Raw genomic sequence first — 22,212 nt, 5'->3', positions numbered from 1 at the left:
TAGATCTACACGGACAGTGAAGCGAACGAGAGATGTTGCTTGTCAAACCTTTTGGCAGGGACTTGAGACTGGAGATGCATCGTGCCAATGGGAAGAATATGAAGTCATTGACAACGGAGCTATACCACCACCAGCCATTGATAGTGAATGTCCTCCTGGTAGTTCGGATGCAGTCGGAGATCAATTCACAGAATCCACACCCGCAAAAACTAAGACCGTGAGAAAGTTGAAGAAATTGTTTTATTCACCCATCGCCGGAGAAGGAACAGATGTTGCAATGGAAGAGAATGAAGTGGACGACAATGAAACACCATCAATATCACTGAACATAGCGGAAGACGATATCAGAGATTCTAGCTTTCATGTGAGTGACATGTCCTCAACGTTACAGGCCGAACCAGCTGGGATGCAGAGTGACAGTATAAGGAAAGAGGCCAAATTCATTGTATTCGATAGTTGTTTGATTGATATTATTATTCAGATGAAATGTGGGCATTCGGTTGGTGGGGAAGTATGTGGGGAGCCATTGATTAATGTGACTCGTGCAATTCGAGGCACTAACCTTAAAATACATGCCACCTGTACAAAATATCATCCTTTCTCATGGTCTGCACAACCCATGCTGGGGCAATCTACTTTGTGCAGCGGCTGCACTTTTTAGTGGTTCAAGTTTTAAAAAGTTAGAGTCTTTCTTTCAGTTTGTGGGAATCCATTTCATTGCGAAAAGTCAGTTCTACAAATACCAAACCGATTATCCCTTTCCAGCCATTAGCGAAGCTTGGAGAATGGAAAAAATGTCTATTGATAGTACATTCGCGGGCAAACGGTTCAGGCTAGCCGGTGATGGACAGTGCGACAGCCCAGGATTTTCAGCCAAGTACTGCACCTACCACTTTCAGGACATGGAAAGTAAGAAAATTGTGAGTTCGGTGGTCGTGCAGGTGTCACAAAGCACATCCTCAGTGGCCATGGAGAAAGTTGGCTTTGTAGCATCATTGCAAGAACTACAATCGCGGGGAATGGTGATCGACCTGATAGCCACGGACAGACACGTTTCAATTGCCAAGACAATGAGAGAAGAGTACAAAAATATAAATCACCAATTTGACGTTTGGCATCTTGCAAAAACAATCAATAAAAAAATGTCGGCTGCAGGTAAAAAAAAAAATATGCAAGGTATTTCACAGTGGTCCAAGTCAATCAGCAACCATCTTTGGTGGAGCTCAAAAACATGTGGAGGGTCGTTGGAAATTCTACTGGAAAAATGGCGGTCAGTAATGCTACACTGTAGCAACGTTCACCGCTGGACCACAAACCAACATTTCCACAATTGTGAACATGGCCATTTGTCCACAGAGGAAGCACGGAAGAAGAAGTGGTTGATTCCTTCATCACCCACTCACAAAGCCATTGAAAAGATTGTATTTGATAAAACTATAACAAGAGATTTGAGGGGACTCACGGAATTCTGCCACACAGGAGATTTGGAGGTGTTCCACAATATGTGCCTAAAGTACAGGCCAAAACGATTGCATTTCGGCATGGAGGGCATGATAAATCGGACTCTTCTAGCGGTCTTGGCACATAACCATAATGTTGGCCGTCAACAAAGTAGGACGACCGGAACTTTAGGGACGCTTCGCTACAATAAGGCCTTCACTAAAAGAAGTAAACAATGGGTGATCAAACCAGTGTTTGAGGATATGCAATATGAGTTTATTGAGAGACTTATTGTTGACGTCCTAGATAGGCACATAAATGGAGTTGTGAACTAACCTGTGCAGGGGACAACTGCATTGCCACCCAACATTGCCTCTGTTCCATGTCCACCTAAAGCAGAGCTCATTGAGAAATACACATCACGGTTTAAATGATTGTAATTTGATTGTCTGTTCTCTCGAGTCTCCTCATGTTGCAGGCCCATTGAATATGTGTATCTATGTAATGTGTAAATAAAAGTGATTGCTCAGTGTACATGCAATGTGTCTCTCCACCCTTGCCCCTCCCTTCACCGTGCAGTAGTGCGAACCACCCGGGTGTCACCTGTGACTTTGCTCTCGAGTCTCCTCATGTCGCAGGCCCATTGAATATGTGTAGCTATGTATTGTGTATATAAAAGTGATTGCTCAGTGTACATGCAATGTGTCTATCCAACCTTGTTCATTTGCGCATTAAATTAAATCAAACAGTAATACAAATCATTTTAAAAAAAAAAAATATATAGAATGTCTCCGTATTTATGGTTCTCTGGGGCTGCAAAGCACGCAGACAAAATGCAAAGATGGAGTGTAAATTTCAAGTCCTGTGAGATGGCCTTACACTGAATGTAGCTAACTAGGAATGTGTGCTCGTTCAAAGTGAAGGTCAGCTGCTTTGATTTTTTGCTCGGGTGCCGGAATTGCCCACGACTCAGTATAAGGTTCTATTGTTATTTGACCTTGACAGGCCGGGACCATCCAGAAAGACTTCTTTTTGGGGGTGTGGTGCAATAACGTAAGAAACGATAATGAATGGGGGGCGCTGTTGCGCGGAAAACAAGATGGCCGCTTAAGCGTCTCGCTCCGGACTGGCAGAGCGATTGATCCTGCTTAGCACCGTCCGACGCTGCCTGCGACCCTCCTGGACTGCATCCGATCCTCCGTGAGCCTCGCTGCCGCGGATGTGTGAGGTCTGGAGCCTCTGCGTGCCCCGAGGACGGGGCTGTGCCTCCTTTCCCTGACGGCGGCTTGGACCTCCCGCTCTCCCCGCCCCGCGGCTCCGGCGGCGTCGGCTCTCCTGCTCACCTGAGGCCGCAGCGCTGTGGGCCGCCTTGGGGGAGGGGCGCCCGCCCGGCGAGGCGCGCCGGACCATCGCGGCCGGCCGGGCCTCTCTCCGCTCCTCCACGCGTCCCGACCCGGGTCGTCGGTGACTGCTGGCCCCTCCATCACATCCGGCGAGCCCCGCCGGTGCCGGCCAGCTTCGGGCCCTCGAGCCACATCCTGAGGCGCCCCGACGACACCGGAGTGCTTGGGAGGTAGGGGGCGTGTGGGGGGGGGGCGCCTGTCTGCTGAGACCCCGGACCGGACACTCGCTCTCTCTCCTGTTCCGCGAGTGGTCCCCCTGCACTCGGGCCGGCGCCGCCGCTGGGCCTGAGGCGGCGCTGACCCCCCCGCCCCTGCCTGGGTCCTGCCTGCCTGCTGATACTGCCGACCCCACACTCTTCACGGCATCGTACCCTGTGGTTGTCTGCGCCCTGGAGCTGCGGAGTCGGGGCACACACAACACTATTGCCCCCACCAGCTCAACTGAAGCACCGCACCTGCCACTGTGACTCATCGCCTGGTTACGCTTGGTCCTACACGGGCGGCCCTCCAGCCCCCCTTCCTGCTGTATCCCCCTCACCACCAGTCTCAGCGACATCTGCCCGCCAGCCTCCGAGGGGTCATAGCCTCGTCTACTCCTCACCTCGCGGTCTTTTGCTGGGCCCACTAGTTGCCCCACGCCTGCACTGACCCTGTATATGCATCGGTCCCGGCGATCTGGAGAGCGGCCCCCGCACTAATATCGAGTCCCCATATCTCCCCCTTCCTTTTCCTCGTCCTCCGATTCTGCCAGGATGACCAAAGGGGGCGCGAGGAAGCAGAGCTCCATCAATATATTCGCGAGGGCTGCGGTGAGATCACCTGGGGAGGCTGCTGAGCAGGCCTCTACTGCCCCGCCCGACGCAGCCCCGGAGCCCCAGAATATGATGGACTTTATTCGGGAGGGTTTCACTGCTCTTCACTCCAAACTAGACGATATGAACGGCACCATATCTTCTATTAAGGCCCACATTGAGAGGACGGACAGTCGTGTATCGGAGGTTGAGACGCGGGTCGGCTCCGCTGAAGATGCGCTGGGGGCCCTACGTACCGAGGTTGCCGCTCTTTCCAACCGTGTCCTCGAGGTGGAAAAGAAAAATGAAGATTTGGAGTCCCGCTCGAGGCGCAACAATCTCCGCATCATCGGGGTCCCCGAGGATGAAATCCACGAGCCAATGGAGGACTTTGTTCAGCGTACACTTCTGTCGCTCCTCGACGAGCCCGAGCTTTCTCCACACTTCGCAATTGAGCGGGCACACCGCGCTCCGATGGCTAAACCTAGGCCCGGCGCCCCACCTCGGCCCATCATAGCTCGGGTGCTCAACTACCGCGACCGTGACGCCCTCCTCAGGGCTGCAAGACTCAAAGGCGAGCTATTACTGGGTGGCGCAAGGATTCATCTTTACCCGGACTTCTCAACGGCCGTCCAGCGGGAACGCAAGACTTCCAGGCGGTGAAACGCAGGCTACGAGACCACTCAATCAAATATGCTATGCTCTATCCCGCCAAGCTCCGCATAGAGCATGGCAACCAGGTGCTGTTCTTCACGATTCCAGAGGAGGCCTCCAAATTCATTGATGAACACTTCCCTGGCTGATCCTTCTCCTCTGACCTCGGTTCAGCAGGTATCCTAGGTTCCCGACGGGGGGCGCCCGGACCCTTCCGCCCTCCCGTACCGGGGCCACGCTGATCCTTCATCCCGTAGCCTGCTTGTTCAGTTCAATTTACAGGGTCCGCCTGGATCGCCATGTGCGAGCACTTTGTCCAATCTACATGTGACTTCTACTGTGGGCATCTTATGTTCTACTTGCTCTGCCGCAACCCGGAGCGAAACGGCCAGTCAGGCCTACAGGCCCCCAGGCGCTGATGCCGTTGTTTTGGTTTTGTCTGCAAGGGGATGGGCTTGTCGTCATCCCTCTGTTTGGGGGGGGGTGTGGGTGGGGGTGGGTCATGTTGGGGTTTTTGTTATTGAAAAGTTAGCGCTGGCAGCGAAGGCGGACTGTGCTGAGGCACTCTGGAACTGTTGTCGTAGGACCGTGAATCCGACCCTTTGGTCACTGACATTCTTCTCATCCCAAACGCCACCATACTGTGATTGAGAGTGCCCTGACCTTTATGAGCTGGAACGTACGGGGACTGGGTAATTATAGAAAGATGAGGCAGCTTCAGTTGCAGGCCGAGCACCATGGATCCAAGATTCTCTTTTTACAAGAGACTCATGCCCGTTCTGTACAATGCATGCGCTTCGCCAAATCCTGGGGCCCCCATAGGTTTTTCACCGACTACTCCACTCAAAGCCGGGGAGTCATGACCCTTATCCACAAGAGCCTCCATTTCACCCTCATCTCCTCGACAATCGACCCCCAAGGTAGATACGTATTGCTCCACCATAAGGAAGTGGTTCTTCTGAACATCTATGGCCCTAACCTGGATGACCCGGATTTTTATGTGCAGGTCACCTCTCTTCTCGATGGCTTTCCCCTTGTACCAATCCTTTGGGGTGGGGACTTTAACACGATCTTTGATGTAGCTCTCGATAGATCAGGCTCCAGGCCCCGTCACCTCTCCAGGGCGGCTTACGCTGCGCTGTCTTCCCTTCCCCGTCTGGCCATGGTGGATGCATGGAGATTCTTTTATCCGGATTCTCGCATCTACTCCTTCTACTCCTCTGTTCATGATTCCTATTCTCGCATCGACAGGTGGGTGATCTCTAACGAATTGGTTAAGAGCGTAACACAATTAATGATCCTTCCCAGAACCCTGTCTGATCACTCTCCTGTTACCGTCACCGTCGATTGGGGCCCCGATCCCGCCCGCATCCGATACTGGAAATTGAAACCCCTCTCCTTACTAGACCCGGAGTTCTGCTCCGAGCTCGAGTTGTCGATCGAGGAGTTCTTCGAGACCAACACGGGCTCGGTAACGTCTCAGGCCACTTTATGGGAGTCCTTCAAGGTTTATATCAGAGCGATTGCGCTGTCCATGGAGAATGGGGTCCTTAAGTCGATCCGTAGAGACATTGCCACCAGCGAATCTAGACTCTCGACCCTGGAAGCTACATGCTCACTTCACTCTACCCCGGGCAAACTGGCTGACATCGGGATGGAATTGGACAAGTTCCGTTCCCTTGCGGACCGTGAGCAGAGGTTCCTTGATAACCCTGGCATGGCAAGGAGGTATGGGGAGGGAGAGCGCCCCGGCATCTTTCTGGCTCGGTTGATCCGACATGAGACGGGGTCCCCACACATCCTCGGGGTTGAGAGACCTGATGGCTCTATGGCTGTCTCTTCACAGGATGTCAACAGGGAATTTTTCACATTCTACGAATCCCTATACTCCAACACTGATGAGGTATCGGTGGCGGAGATCGACTCCTTTCTCGATGCCCTTCCTCTGTCAACTTTGTCTGCGGAGACCGCGGGTTCCCTCGACTCCCCTCTCACGCGGGAGGAGCTGTCGGACGCTATTGATTCCCTATCTTCGGGCCGCGCCCCTGGCTCGGACGGTATCCCGGTCGAGTTCTACAAACATTTCAAATCCCAACTGCTCCCTCGTTTGCTGGCTCTTTGGGAGGAATCCGTGGAGGCCGGGGTACTCCCCCCTTCTCTCCGCGAGGCCACAATCACAGTACTACTTACCGGTAAATCCCCTTCGCAGTGTGGTTCGTATCGCCCGCTCTCACTCAAACTGCGATGTCAAGATATTTGCAAAGGCTCTGGCTCTCCGGCTGGCTCCCCTTTTGCCATCTATTATCCACCCGGACCAGGCTGGTTTTATCCCGGGTCGCTCTACCTCCCTGAACCTGAGACGCCTATTCAACATTATTGACAGAATCAGCCCCGAGACGCACGCAGTGGCTGCTACCCTTGACATGCAAAAGGCGTTCGACTCGGTTTCATGGAGGTATCTGTGGCGGGTCCTCGAGGGTTGCAAATTCGGCCCCTCTTTTCTCTCCTGGGTCAGACTGCTTTACTCCGATCCGATTGCCAGGGTCCGCACTGGCGACCGTTACTCCCCCCTTTTTAAGATCGCCAGGGGGACGAGACAGGGGTGCCCCTTCTCTCCCCTGGTCTTTGCTATAGCAATCGAGCCTTTCGCCGACATGCTCCGCCAACTCCACGCTCACAGGGGCCTCCGCTCCGCGGGACAGACGGACATAGTGTCCCTTTACGCGGATGACGCGTTGTTGTTTGTGCGCTCTCCTTCCACCAACTTACCTCCTATACTAGAGGACATTATTCGGTTCGGTCGAGTCTCGGGCCTTAAAGTGAATTGCTCGAAATCCACTCTTTTCCCGCTCACAGAATGCACTTCTCCTCCCCCCGACACCCTCGGTTTCACATGGGCCCAATCCACATTTACCTACTTGGGGACGGTGGTGACTCGCCAGCGTGAGCTGACCTTCCATGAAAATTACCAGAAGTATCTCACACACTTGACAGCTAAGATCCAGGTCTGGGATAAACTCCCGATTTCTTTGGCTGGCAGGATAGGTCTGGTTAAAATGGTGGTGTTGCCCCAGTTGCTCTACAGGTTCGCTAACATACCCTTGTGGCCTGGGGTGGGCTTTTTTCGCGACTTGACCCGCACCATGAACTCCTTTCTTTGGCACTCGGGTGCGGTTCGCCTTAAAATGGGGACCCTTTCCACTCCCATGTCTAACGGGGGCTTCGGTGCCCCTGACTTTCTTAAATACTGGCTGGTGTCCCAAATCCAATATACCTCTTACTGGTTTAATACTACGGATCCCCCCCCGCACGTCCGACTTGAGAGGCTTGCGGTAGTTGACCGGGACATCCGCTCCTTGGTGTTGCAACCCGCTCCCCTGGTACAGGACTCATAGAGCCCGGTCGCCTGCACAGCCGTTGCACTGGCGAAAATGTGGAAGCTGACGGGGACGGCCTATGCCTTTCACGGTAATCTCCCTCTTTGGAATTTTCTCCCTGGGGTCCCGCGGGTTCCACCGGGCACGGTTCGCCGATGGGCGGACGCGGGCTTCGAGCTGTTACGCGACGTGTTTGACCAAGGTATATTCGTTGAGTGGCCCGACCTCCCCTTGCCATTGAGAAGGGACCGGAGTGTATGGCTTCAATACGCATCCCTTCGTAGGACCCTTAAGCGTCATTACCAAACGTTCCCTGCATTGCCACCAGACGACCCTTCCATTGAGGAGCTCTCCTCCCCCGGCCCCACGAGGGGTAAGATCTCTAGGTTATATACCATGCTACAATCCAGATCGGTCCCAGACTTCGCTAAACTGAAACGCGCTTGGGAGGCAGACCTCGGTGTTGAGATGTCGGATGATCGCTGGACACACTTATGCGAAAGCACACATCGGGTTTCCTTCAACTCCCGGTTTAAACTTATTCAATTCAAAGTGCTGCACAGGTTTCACGACACCCCGATCAGACTACATCGTATGTGCGGTGATCACCCTGCCAGCTGCCCCAGATGCGGCCAGGATGATGCCGACTACATCCACATGATCTGGTCCTGCCCCCGCCTCTCACAATTTTGGGAGGCTGTTTGTTCGACGGTATCCGCTGTGATTGACCACCCCATTGCTCTCTCCCCGGTGGTATGCCTCTTTCATGACCTCCCAGGCCTCCCCCGTGATTCCAAGAAACTAGCTGGTCTCTGCCTGCTTCTCGCGGTGCGCTCCATCCTGCTCTGTTGGCTTCGCCCCTCACCTCCCACACACGCCCAATGGCTGAGAGCGGTCACGTGGGCCCCTGATTCCGAGGAAGCCTGGTCCCACTTACAACCCACCCACTCCAGACCTAGAAACATCTGGCTCAGGTTCCGCTCCTACATGTCTGACCTTGTCGAGACACCGGATACCTCCTCCCCTCCCGCTCCCCCCCACCAGCTTCGGTCCTCACCCCTGTCATAGGTTCCTGTTGTCCTTTTTACAATGTGACTGTGTTTTGTTCTTTGATTGTTTCACCATGTGTAGTAGCCTCTGCGCACCTACGCTATGTACGCTGTTTTTTACACTGTAACTGCCTGACGCTATTCGCCTGTGTTTTGCTGCCACGCTTATAATAAAAAGAAGTTTAAAAAAAAAAAAGAAACGATAATGAATAAAATTTCAGAAACGATAGCCATTTAATGTTCGTTCATTAGAAGAAATAACGTCGGCATAGAAGGAGTGGTATTTCGGGGCTGCCCTACGCACAGACACAATGGAAAATGCAAATATAATGTAAGTAACTCTTTAGATGAGTTTATACCGCAATTTAATTACTATAGAGTAGCTTTAAAGACGGGTTAAGTTGTACTTGTTCGTTCTATGTGGCATATTGTTTTATACCGCGCACTATCTTGAGGAGAACCATCTCCTTTTACGGAAGCACCTCAAAACCTTCCTCTTTGCTTCTGCTTTCTCTCTCCCTCTCCCCTGCTACAACTGGTCCACTGTCTGCGACCTCGGTCCTGGGCCCTTCCACTCTCCACCTGCACTGCCTCCCTGTCAACCCCTGCACTGGGGGACTGTCTCAGTATCCTACAGCCCCCCCTTCCCAGCACTTGTTCTGCACTTACATTGCACTCGCCACCAGCTGGCCCTATGTATTTATTATTTTATGCTACTTACCTTGTACTCCACTTCCCCCCTCCCCTTCCCCTTCCCCTTTTACCTTCCCCCTACCCCTGCACTTGCGCGATCTGAATGACACCTGGCCTAGTAGGATCGTTGTCTGTCTTCTCCTTGTCCCCCCCCCCTCCCTGCCTCGCCACGCCTTGAAACACTTGTGTATAGGCGCGTTGCAAATGCCATATTATATCATATCAGTGACGAAGTGGTCCACTGGCGCTCAGGCGGCTCTGAAAAAGGCGGAGGAGAGGGGGTGGGTTACTGGAAATGACGTATAATACCCAGTTGCACTGTCCTAGCTATGAAATAATTTCCCGACCTAATATATAAAATGAATAATTTTAATAAAGATCTGATGGTGAGACTAATTTCATTTTTTATGTTTTTCAAACAGGTACATCCTTCATTATTGTATGTGTCACGAGTACCAGAAACCGGCGGATGGCTTTTTCAACCGCCAGTTGCTTCTCCGCGTGAACAACGTTACCACCCTGACCATTTTATGGGACGATCGCCAAGTACAAGTATGCCCTTACGCGGTACTAATGGCTAGATGCAACATACAGACCGTTGTGGTGGCCTAGTGCCTCGTTGTTGGAACAGCCATGCGATTATCAGTGCGACCGAAGAGCTTATTCTATCGTAAACCAACACCCTGTGTACTGCACACGAACATCGCTTGCCTCAAGACGAACTATTTTGGATCGAGAGCAAAGAAAAATGCAAATCGCTGAATATTCTCTAAACATTTGATGTCCAATAAATGTACTTTGCCAAATGTACAATCTTGCCGTTTGCTTTTAAACCACAGTTTCATATTCCGAATTGTGGCGCTGTATTGTGAGATGATCTAAGACCCTGTGTACAGCAAAGGAACATCGCGTGCCTCAAAACGAACTTTTTGGAACGTGAGCAAATAAAAATGAAAATCGCTGAATATTCTCAAAACATTTGATGTCAAATAAATGTACTTTACCAAATTTACAATCTTGCGGTTTGATTTAAAAGTACAGTTTCATATTCCCAATTGTGGCACGCTGTGTTGTGTGAGCTGATCTGTGTTGATTTCCGGGTTCTGTGTGGAGTCGCGCAGAAGACGCCTGGGCACGTTTGCCTACGCAGCTCAGTCACGTCACGGATAGAGGCGGGGAATATGAATGTTTTGATAAAGTCTGTTTCAGGGGCGGGGGATTTGATTTAGTGCCGCAAAAGCAGGTGAGCCAGGTCGATGGGGGGAAATGATAGGATTATCAGAAAATGGCGGCTGATTTCGAGTGCGTTAATGGACGAAAAGTCGGGTAAGGTCCATAGGAAAGTTTTCTACGATCTACCGAGTTATGCTTAAAAACACATGGCCGAACCGTAGGGACAATAAAAAAAAAGTCCCGGAACTATCCTTTAAGGTTGGCTCGGACCAGGAACACCTCAACCCCCACCCTTTGCACCTTGGTCTCTAGAGAGGTCAACGAGTCCTGGATCACCTCCAGTAGCTTCTACATAGTGATTGTGCCATCCAGCCCTCACCCCCAGGGTCGTCCGTCAGCGGCAGGCCTTGCATGGGTCGTCCACCTTTCCCACCCATGCATTGTTCTAACTTCTGTTGCTACTGCTGGCCCTTGACCATGGCAGCAGCGTGGTGGGGTGGTGCACTTCTCTTCTTCCGTCTCGCCTCTTTCCTTTTACTATCATATTCTTACATGCATGCACCCAACATGTCCTACGTGCAAACAGTGTTGAATTAAAGGGCCCCTTGTCCAGGCCAGTACTTTGAGATTTTTGCACCATCTCCACTCCCAGCCCCAAGCCAGTGAACTCCTGCCCCCGGACCGGTGAGACTTCTTCATCTCCTGGAACTGTGGAGCGCTTGATGATGGATGGAGATATTAATGGTGCACTAAGTGACAGTGTAGTACTTGAAGGCTCTTTGTCTGTTGAGGTAATAATGTCTCCTAAGCCATCAGAGGCTGTGTGCCCGGTCAGAGACCCACCTCCACTGGGGCCTGATTCAGTGCCAGAAGCAGGCTAGCCAGTTTCTGCGGCCCGACAGAGACGGAGTCGATCAGGTGGGCCTTCTTAACGTGGCCGTATGGTGCTCCTGTGGCCCTCGCTGCACCGCACAAGATGGGGACTGGCCAGCTGGCGCAACTCTGTCTCTGATATATTCAGGAAGCGTCACACTGGAGCCGGTAGAGAGTAGATGAGGGAGGGCCATTGGCTCCACCATGGAGGGCTTCCCAGAACACCAGTGTTGCCCAACGCACTAGGCACAGTGCGCACCATGATGTCACACCATGCTGTTCGGTCGCGACCCTCACCCTGGTCATTCCTTGTTGTCCAGAAACCGGGATCGGCTGTTGCAGACAGATGTGTCTGCCATGCTGCCCTCCAAAATGGCGTCTCAGGCTCTATGCCACTGATTCCGTCATGACCGATGCCCAGGGCTTCTCGTGAACTGCACCGCCCACTGCCTCCGTGACTTTTGGGATGTCTTGGGCAAACAGGCACAATATTTCAGGATATTTAGAGTGCCAGGGAGCAGTGCTCATGAGACTCATGGCCTGCACATACGGCTCTCAGCAACGCCTCCATTGTCAATCACCTTGATGGATGCTGTTTCAGTGTCGAATCTGGGCCTGAAGACAGATTGGTAGCATTGAAGAGGTTATTGGCTTCAATGATTTGGAGGAGCAGCGTGTCTACTGCTTGCTCCAGGGTCTTACCGAGAAAAGGAAGATGGGTGACTGGGCGATAGTTGATCAGTCTTCCGCATGTAACACAGAGGTCCTTAATTAGGGTGAGGTCTGATACACTACAGGATTACTGGCAAGTCTTTTCTAGTTTTGCGTATGGTTCATTTGTTGAAGGCGGGTTCTTCAGTAAGCCAGGTATAAGGGGGCAAATTTTCACTGGGTTATGGCGGTTGATGTTGGTTATGTGAATGATGGGGAGTTCTTGGAGAAGCAAGTCGAAGTCCTGGTTTGTCCGTGGCAGAATGGCCCATGTGAGTTGGAGGTTAGCAAGGTCTTCTACGAGAGCATCAAATAGGAAGTTCTTGAATGGTCTGAAGGCTTTCTTGCTGGGTTTCCGATGGGTATGCTTGACTGGGGGGTTCTGACTAACGTAAAAGGGGATTTCCAGATGGTCTGACTATTCAAATGGGATTAGAGAGCTCTGACGGAGGGTGGGCAAGTCAATGATGAGATTTCTGATTTTACCTTTTCTGTGAGTTGTGTCTTTCGTATGCTGTGTGAAGTTTAGTGTGCAGTGGAAATCTTCCTTCTTTGACTTGGTTGCCGGGTTGCTAGTGATGTTGATGTCTCAGGGGAAGGTGTTATTGGCCTGTTTGAAAGACATGGTTGTGACCAAGTCTGTAAAATCTCAGATGAAGGACATGTTGGGTGTGCTTGAGAGGTATGTAGATGAGGTGGAATGTGACTGTCAGCTGGGGAGAGCGGGAAGTGGCAGAAAAGGTTTGAGTCTGTTGATGGAGAGGCACACGTCTGTCTAGTTGGGGATGAATGTTGATGTTGGGGGGGGCGTTATACACATATTTCAGGGGGCTTACCTGTTAGAGGAGCTGGGGTTCTGGTTCAGGGTCCTTCCTGTCTGAAAAGGTCCAAACAGGAATTGCCCTTTTCCTCATCTGCCCTTTGCCTTGGAAGCGGGTGAGAGACCCCTTGATGTAAGAGTTGGGAAAGGAAAGGGCAGGTCAGTGCTAAGCAGATGGGTGGGCCTTGGGTCACGTGACCTAGATCGAATTGCATCAGCTCACAAACTGCAAAAGAAAACATGCTGGAGGGCTGCTAAACTAGGAAAAACGAGCAGCAAAACAAAGAAGCACCAAACGATTATCAATGATTGACAAGTGGGTGGGACATTCTTGCAGGCTTCCTCCTCCTGTGTTCTAAAATAGTTTACACAGGTTAGCAATCCACAGGCCAGCATTAATATGTATGTATTGTACATTTGTATGGGGCCTATACAACCAAGATGTTTCCAGGCGCCACAAGGCAGGGGTTGGGTGCAAGGAGAAAAAACAATAACTGTCCTACTAGGCCTTTTGATATTCAGATTGTACAAGTGCAGCAACGGAAGTTCAAACGCAGGGGCCTGAAAGTTCGAGTAATAATGCCCTTTAGAAATATGGCTAACCCTATACTGGCTTCAGCATAAGATTGCCTCCACAGCCTTGCTATACACCATTTTGCTGCCAATAATAGTTTCAACAAGGAGTAGAATCCCAGAGTCTCTACCTCATATTGTTTTTTTCTCTGATTAGCCAAAAGAATAAAACATTTGTCGTCCAGTAGGTCCCAGTTGACAATGACTTGTATTGTAGAGCGCAAGAGCACTTCTAGCCAGAAGTCCCTCAGTGAGCAGGTCCACCATATATGAAGCAGCGACCCCTTCAGCAATGTGCATTGGCACTGGGATACATTCTATTCAGTAACTCTGGAGAGCTCCACAACTTAGTAGTTTGCACTGCACATCTAGGGTAGGTACAGATCTTTCTGCTAATCTTATCTCATTCATTTTCTCCCCACAATACATTTAGTTCCTCTCCCCAGGCCTGCGTGTAGATCAGGTTTGGTCCTGACTACAGTCTATTTATCTCCTTTTGTTGTATAGTTGATATAACACTTGTGATGTTGATGTACCCTATATAACTTGTTCCATTGTCGTTAGCGTACAATATGCTAGTGCTTTATTTGTGGGGTGCACCAGCCAGTGCCTCAACTGAAGGTATCCCATAAGGTCCTGTTCTGTGACCCTGAAATATGTTTTGCAGTGTTCAAATGTCTGATTCGTTCCAACCCTAAACATATTACCCATCCATTGCCTCTTGCCCAAGCCAAGGAGACTTGGCTTTGTAGACCGAGAGAGAAATTGACATCTCCAAACAAGGGCTTTTGTTAGTGAAGGAAAGGAGGCAATCCCTGGTATCTTCGAGACCTATTGTTATGTTGTGATTGTAAGGTTTTTGGTAGGGTTCACTAACAGTGATTTGCCCTGTCTTTCGGTTGTTTACAAATATGGCAGCCTACCACTGCCAGCTTCATTAACAGCCATGGTTTCGCCAATGCTTTCCGGTTCCATTCTCCTAGAACCAGCAACTGTGACACTCTAAAATAATTCTGCACATTAGGGCACCCAAGACCACCATCTCCTTTCAGCGCAACATGAGCCCCTTTTATTTAATCTTGCCTTGCTGCCTCCCCATACATATTTAATAAACAAGCTTTGAATGTTAGTTATCGTCTCCTTGGGGATCGTAATGGGTAGCGCCTGAAAGGGGTTTAACATCCTCAGGGTGGGGTGTGTTCATTTTCAATACTGAAATGCATCACACCTATGCAATATAAAATGTCCTCCATCTGTCCAAGTCTGATCTAAACATCAGGCAACTACTATCAGCACTGGCCTATAATGTGAGTAGCATGCTGGGTGTGTAATGCAGCCTGTGTATGATCTTGAAGGGCATCAGACAGACTTTTGGAATTGAAGAACACGTTTTTAGTAAGCATGCCCTGTGCCACATTTGGTCAATAATTACAATGCCTAGGTCCTGTGCCCACTCATCACGTGCCCTGGTACTAGTCTCAAACTCTACCAGGTTGTAGAATGTGGATATGACGCATTGGAGTAAGCTGAAAACAAACTCTACATAATTATGTATCTCAGGTTCACTAGGGAAGTAAGATCATTTAGCACTCGGGGCCGATTTGAACTGCAAGTACTGGAGCACTGTCGTGGAGCTGAGATACAACTTCTCTTGTACTACTGGCAGGGTTAAGAATGCTCTGTTTGGAAAGAGTTCACCCAGGCACTGCAGCCCCACCCACGCCCAGGATTCCGGATCCACAATCCATGCCTGTTCCACATCGAACATGCCCCAGGTTGAAGCTTTGGGACTATATGGGTGTTATTTATTCAGTTGCTTCATTATCTTCTGCCAGACTCTGAATTCATGGGGTCATAGGGACATGGGTCCGTGAACCTAGTGCTCAACATGGCTGCCTCCAGTCGCATGTTTCCAGGCTGTTCTTTCTTTAATTTTCTCATGTTGGTAGGAAGTATCCCGACACCCAGCCCCAGTAGGATATGAAGCTGACTTGCGCCGTAAGGCAATATAGCTGAAAGTCTGGTACCTGAACCCAGCGTTACATACAGTGTGCACATGTTGCTTAATTTCATACGTGTCACTCCCAGGATTCATAGGAATTGTCTGAGCTATTTTAAAAGCTTCTGCTTAGTACAATGGGGATGTTGATGAAATAATATAGCAATTTCGGCACAACCACCATTTTAATAAGCGCTATTTTGCCCATCAGGAAGACAGGCCTCCGCTTCCATTTGCTGAATAAGTTGAAGGTTATTCAGAGAAGTCCCAGAATTTATTGAATACAATTGATCGCGGTCCCTGGAGACTACCACCCCCAGATATGTGATGATCTGCTCAGTCTCTGGGCAAGCCGTGCAGTGCATAAGAGGGACGTTTCAGATTTAGTCCAATGAACAATTAGCCCAGAATGGCCCACGAATTTCATAGCATCAGTCATTACTGGTTGCAGGTTTGCAGCCAGGGCCCTGACTAATATTAACATGTCTCCTGCGTATATTGAGACCATCTCTGGATCGCCTTTTAGTCTGATTCCTATGTTATTTTTATTAATGTTATGGTACTTATTGAGCAGCGGGCGGTAGGATACAAAGGGGCACAGAGATGGGGTACAGCTGTATAGGGTGGCAGGGAGGTGAGGGGTGGGCGGCGTCTAGCGAGTCAGTTGGCACAGGGTGCGGGGGTGGGAATGTGGCGTGATGGCCTAGGTGTTGAGGAGAGACTCCTTGAAGAGCTGGGTCTCGAGTTCTTTTATGAATAGCAGGAGCGTGGGAGCGAGTCTGATTCTGACGGGCAGGAGGTACCAAAGTCTTGGGACGCAGGCAGAGAAGGTTAGTTTTTTGGTCTTTTCCATTTTGAAGTAGTAGATTTCAAATCTGCACATCTCCTGGCTTCTGGCGGTATGCTGTCCGCCAGAAGTGGCGAGTTTCTCTGCGAGATAGCTGGGTGACTGGAGGGCGAATGCCTTATAGATGATGCCGCAAGACTTGAAGGTGATTTGTGCGTGCAGTGGGAGCCAGTGAAGGTTGATGAGGGCCGAGGTGATGGGGTCATATCTCCGTAGACCCTTGAGGTGTGCGGCCGTGTGTAGTAAACCTCTCAAGGGCACAAGGGAACACAACTGGAGCCCTTTCGAGGAGGGCATTGGCTCCATCCAGGTGGGATAGGAGCAGTGCTTGAATGGTGGATCAAAATCTGTCCGAGTCCACTTAGCTATGTGTGTCTTGTAGGAGAGGTGTTTGTCGATGTGGAACCCGAGGGACTTGGCGAAGTAGGTGAGTTCGGGTGTGAAGCCCTCAGGGTTCATGGTTGATCGCCAGTTCTGTATGTCTGGTTGTTTGGTGTTGTTGGTGAGGAGTAGGAATTCGGTCTTGGATGGGGGGTTTGAGCTTCAAGTGTGCACTGGACATCCAAGACTGGATCAGCGAGAGGCAGGTTTTGAGCCTGTGGATGTCCTTGATAGAGTTGATCTTGAGGTACAGCTGTGTGACATTGGTGTATTTATTGGTGGATGTGGATGTTGTGCATGGCTAGGAGGTCTCCCAGTGGCTCCATGCGTAGATTGATGGATTGAAGATCACTGGGGAGAGGATGGAACCCTTTGGGACTCCATAGGTAACGGGTAGCATCTAGGAGTCCATTTGAACCAACTGCGGCTGATTGGCAAGGTAGAACTTAAACCAGCTTAGGACAAGGTCGCTGAGCGGTCGAGCAGAACCAGGAGGCGGGTGTGGCCGTCAGCAGGATGTTGAAGGCAGCATCGACCACCTGTATGGTGCAGTCTCCATGCTGCATCTGGGTCTGAACCCGGGTTGGTAGGTTTGGAAGAGATTGTTGATGTCGATGTGTTGCTACTGTTGTGTGGCGACCACTATCTCAATGATCTTATCTATGAAGGGCAGATGGGTGATGGGGCGATAGTTGCCAAGGTTGTCGGGATGCAGAATGTGTTTCTTTAATAGAGGGAAGATTTGTCCTGTCTTTAGAGTCGATATGAAGGTGCCTTTTTGAGTTAGAGAGCCGTTGAAGATCTCCAGGTAGGGAAGAAGAGCTTCTGCAGGGAGGGTTTTGAGGATGGATGCTGGGAGGATGTCGTCTGTATACGATGTGGCTTTAAGAGTGGCCAGGGTTTGTACCAGGTCCTCTGTAGAGAGTCTTGAATATTGTCCAGGATGTGGAGATCTCTAGAGGAGGGACCTGCAATCATTCTGCATATTTTTAGCACATCTGGCTGCAGGGAGAGATGTATGATTTTTCTAATCTTCATCGCAAATATCTGTATCCAAAGATAGGCAAAGGTAGGCAGATCCCCAGCAACCTCGTTTGAAGGACCCTGTGAGATCTGGGAAGTTCATTTCAAACCCCATCATGTCTCTATCGCACTTCATGGCATCTGCATTCTGATCTAGCACTTAGCCTGAGGCCTCCTTCTTGGCACCCGTTGGCACTTTCCTCCTGCCCCGCCCCCACCCCAGGCCCTCCGACCAGCATTTCGCCATTCCTCAACCCCCCTACCCCGCCATCTCCTGCACTTCTCTTCACTGCACTTGCACATTGAAATACCACAAGGCCTAGTTAGGACCATGACGGTATATTTACTGTCTTGCCAACCATTTTCTCTCCCCTGTTCCCTTCCCATTTTGCCTTGTGGTGCTTTGAAACACAATTCTGTTGTATAAGCACCTAACAAATGCTCAAAATAAAATAAATCCCGATGAGTTGCTAGGTGTGGCTACACCTGTGGAAGCACCTGATCCCTGAAGACCGATGTCTGTCTTGGAATTTGCAGTAGAGGAAGGATAGACCAGTGGAGAATGCTCTTGAGGTGGCGTCAGCGGGAAAACCCACTAGCATAATGCCTTTCTTTTTTTTAAAAATATATCCCTGCCTGGGTTGCTATGAATGTAGAGAACCTGGAAATGAGGGATTCTTCCTTGTGCTGGATGCCCCTCTCACTCCTGTGTCAGAAAGATAGAGCTGTCTGGGACGGCTTGCAATTTACCTGCAGCACCGGCCTTGAATGAGCCGTGAAATGGTCTGAAAGCCTGTACAACATGAAGACAAAAGAAAGGCTATCAACCACCAGAGGGGCCCATTTACATGCATTTTGGAGTTACTCCCTGAGCCTCCTCTGTTGCACACAGATTGTGCATCTTTAGGATTATGCAGGTTAGGGGCCAGACTGCCAGTAGTCACATGTTCTCTCCGGTGTACCCTTGAATCAGACAGCTTATCTATATGGACTTGCCCCTTTCTTTCACCTATTTTTACCTGTATAAACCAATTAAATATTTTCATGACAAATCCTGCAGCACAAAGCATTGCACGCCACACAGATGGGCCGAAGATGGTCAGACAGAAGGCTCTTCAGACAGAGCAAGAGTCAGCCAGATCAGAAAAAATGCCTGCTGCAGGAAACATAGTATTTAAGTTCTCAGAAACATGGCGCATACACAGGACGGTGATGAAGAAAATATGTAGTAAGTGACCGCAAAAGAGTAGGTGCTATGCAATACTTCAATTCCAACCTTGCCAAGAAAAGGACCAGCACAGGTGACTGAGAACATGTGCAAGGGAAGGTACATGTAGGGGGATATTAGCACATGCTCAACTGAACAATTTTAATTAATGCCACTCCGCAATGTGCTTGGGGCCCGTCCCCTATCCAAGGAACACCACATAGAAATGGAGGGAATGTGGCGGGACACCACTTATTAGGAGTATTGCTGAATTTTCTTCCTGGATGATAAGCTGGAGTCAGGAGCACTTTCAAAATGTTGGAACAGAGGACATGTAACCCAGATCATGGAAAGACTTCCCACCCTGTGAACGCAGTAAGGCAGACATACCTTCCGGAATACTTAGTCTGCAATCAATACCTTCTTAAGTGAGTATGAGAGTGATACCCAGACAGAAGCCTGTTTTTCATAGCCATTGGTAAATGAGGCATAGACAATTGCTTACCCGACACAAAGTACACATTATCGGTCAATTTAGTCACAAAAGTGGGTAACTGATAGACCAAACTGTGGAAACAAAATTTTCTACAAATACCAAATTTCAATGCTAGAGACCATGCTAAAAGGCGCAGCGCACAGCCAATGTTACACAAGTAAGAACAATACATGTGAGCTTTCATTCTCATAAAAGAAAATTGAAGAGGAACCTGCAAAATGCTATGCAGAGATATTTAGAAAAGGGGAGCATCCCAGAAAGGAAGAAAAAAATAGGCTGAAATGAGGACTCTGTACGAGGAAAATATGAAATTCTGAGAAATATGGGAAACACTAACCCTTCAGAACTCCAAAGTACTTAGAGGGATTAAAGATTATCAGGGCTAATTACTGATAAAAAACAATGAAGAAAGATGTAAAGGTAATGATGCACTACCAATAACAAAAGATTTTTTTCCAATTGCAGACTTAACTGAAATAATACCATATCTTACTTAGCTTTAAGTTTTTTAAAATCAAAATGGATACAGGTATACTATGTAGTCAATGAAATGTTTGACAACTAAGCTTACCCTGAGGCAGAGTTAAGAGACACATCAAATGGTAAGGCTGAAGAGGGTCTTCTTTCATGGACTCACTTCATATTTTCTAGAAAAGCCAAGGTATCCTGATTTTAAGTTTGTTTTACGCAAGGACTGCTTATATTTAGTGATAGGCACCGAACATTTAACAACTTATTTTGCAGGAAAAGCCTGAAAACTGATTTCCCAACACATTTCCCTACACAAAATATTATTCTGCAAGGAGGTTATGTTGGAATTTCAAGTGGTTAAGATCAGTTTGATATGTTTTAATCAAGATTGTTCCAAAACATGAAACCTGTTATTGGGAAGTATTTCCTTCCACAAGAGGTGCTCTACAATTTTAAGATTTGTTGCATGTGTTGATTGTATATTCTGTGAGGGGGTGAGGGGTCAGAAATGAAAGATGGACACAAGGTAGTAATGCTCTCGATATTAGACATTTTATTAAATTAAACAAGATGTGGATAAAGGCTTTCCTAGCCCTATCCTACAGTTTTTCCCTACCTATGAAACTAAAACTAAGGATCAGTCTTTGCCTCCTCGTCAAAAGTAGGCAAACTGTCCTTGTGTCCAAAACCTTTCTGACCATCGCACTAAAAATGACCACCAAAAGGTGCAAGGAGAATGCCTCTATTTGTAATTCAATAAATAGTGTACAAAAACCATACAGATATAAATTCAACTAAAACAATCCTGGTATCCAGGGGATAGTTCCTTCCCCTGAAACCCAATCCAGGTAGAACATTGAAAATGTTCAATTCACACAACACTTCTTTAAGATGATAAAGAACATTTATTTTCCAAACAATGGGGGTTTTAAGGATGGCAAAGTGTCTCTTTTACTGAACAGTTTATTCTAGAAGGTCTTCTGATATTCTCTCCTGCAAGGAACCCTCCTCCAAATATCCATGTGTTTATCAACTCTATAGGGATTAACTGGTATACTCACCTGACATGAATCCCCCCCCCAACCCCTCTCTCAGCCTTGAAGAACCCTTAGTGTACTCTCCTGCCAGGTATCTCTCTCCCAAAGGTCCTCTGAGCTTTCAGAATCCCCTGGTGCACTCTCCTGCCAGGTATTTCTTTTTCCAAACCGCTCAATGCCTGGTGCACTCTTCCCACCAGGACTTCCAATAACCTTTTCACTTTTCTCTTTCTCTTCCAAGTATAACCCAGTTGTGCTCTTCACCGGTTATACTCTACTGACTTCAGGTTTTACGTGTTTCAACTACCCCCCAATTGACATCCCATTTTATAGGGGCTTGTTCAAGTTTGAATAACTCACTTCAATATTAGCATTCATTGGCTTGTGGCAATGCTTGTGCCAATCTACCGATTTGTCCTATACAGAGATTTGTACAACTCTTGCCTTGCAATTGTTCATCAAAACATTTACTTTGGGGTTCCCCATATCGATATCTCATATAAGAGGACTTGTGTAAATGTAGTCTCTCGCTTTCAATAATTTGATGCTTACAGTAAGTACCCAATTTAAACACCGGTCGGTACGCCCCCGGGCTCCCAATGCCTTTGGGCACACCGACCAGCATTGGTTGGTGTGTCCGACTCGTGGTGTCGAGCTGCAGTGTTCTCCATGCCTTTAGAAAGAGTTCCCCGCCCCCCAGATCCTCCTGTGGCTCTGCTGACAGTTTCTCCATCGTCTGCCAGTGAAACTGCTGCGTTTCCCTGTTACCGTGAACTCACCAGCCTTCCCTCTGCTGCCGGTTGGCAAACGGCCCTTCTGTGGCACCCACTTGGCTTCTCCTGGTCTCTCGTCGCCTTACAGTTAAGCGGCTGCGTTCCTCCAGTTTTTCACATAGGTCTGCCTTCGGGTCTGCTTCCTGCTGTGCTTGCTCTGCATCCCTCTTCACCTGCTTCACTACGGCCCTGGAGAGGCAAACCAGTTTGAATCTCTCACACAGCTGATTAGAGTGAGAACAACTAGTCTGCACATTGCTGGTTCTTCGGCTCTACATTAACTCCTTTCTCCTCCTCTTAGTCCAGGTACTAAAGGATTTATGGGAATTGAAATCCAAGGAATTGTTACTCCCTTAAACTTATTTTGGCCTGGGTTTTTGTTCACATTAAAACCAACATTAGCAGGAGATGGTAAGTGACC

The 22,212-nt window shown here is 49.1% G+C and overlaps 1 protein-coding gene across 3 annotated transcripts in view; it reads right to left on the bottom strand.

Annotated features, from left to right (window-relative positions):
• CFAP92 (cilia and flagella associated protein 92 (putative)) overlaps positions 1-22,212 on the bottom strand; it is a 1,690,090-nt gene that overhangs the window by 804,011 nt on the left and 863,867 nt on the right. The gene's annotated exons all lie outside the window — the stretch shown is intronic.

The sequence above is a fragment of the Ambystoma mexicanum genome, chromosome 2p (assembly GCF_040938575.1).
Source record: "Ambystoma mexicanum isolate Mex_15411 chromosome 2p, UKY_AmexF1_1, whole genome shotgun sequence".
NCBI lineage: Eukaryota > Metazoa > Chordata > Amphibia > Caudata > Ambystomatidae > Ambystoma > Ambystoma mexicanum.
The sequence above is the reverse complement of the archived record's forward strand: the minus strand, read 5'-3'. Positions and strand labels throughout refer to the sequence as shown.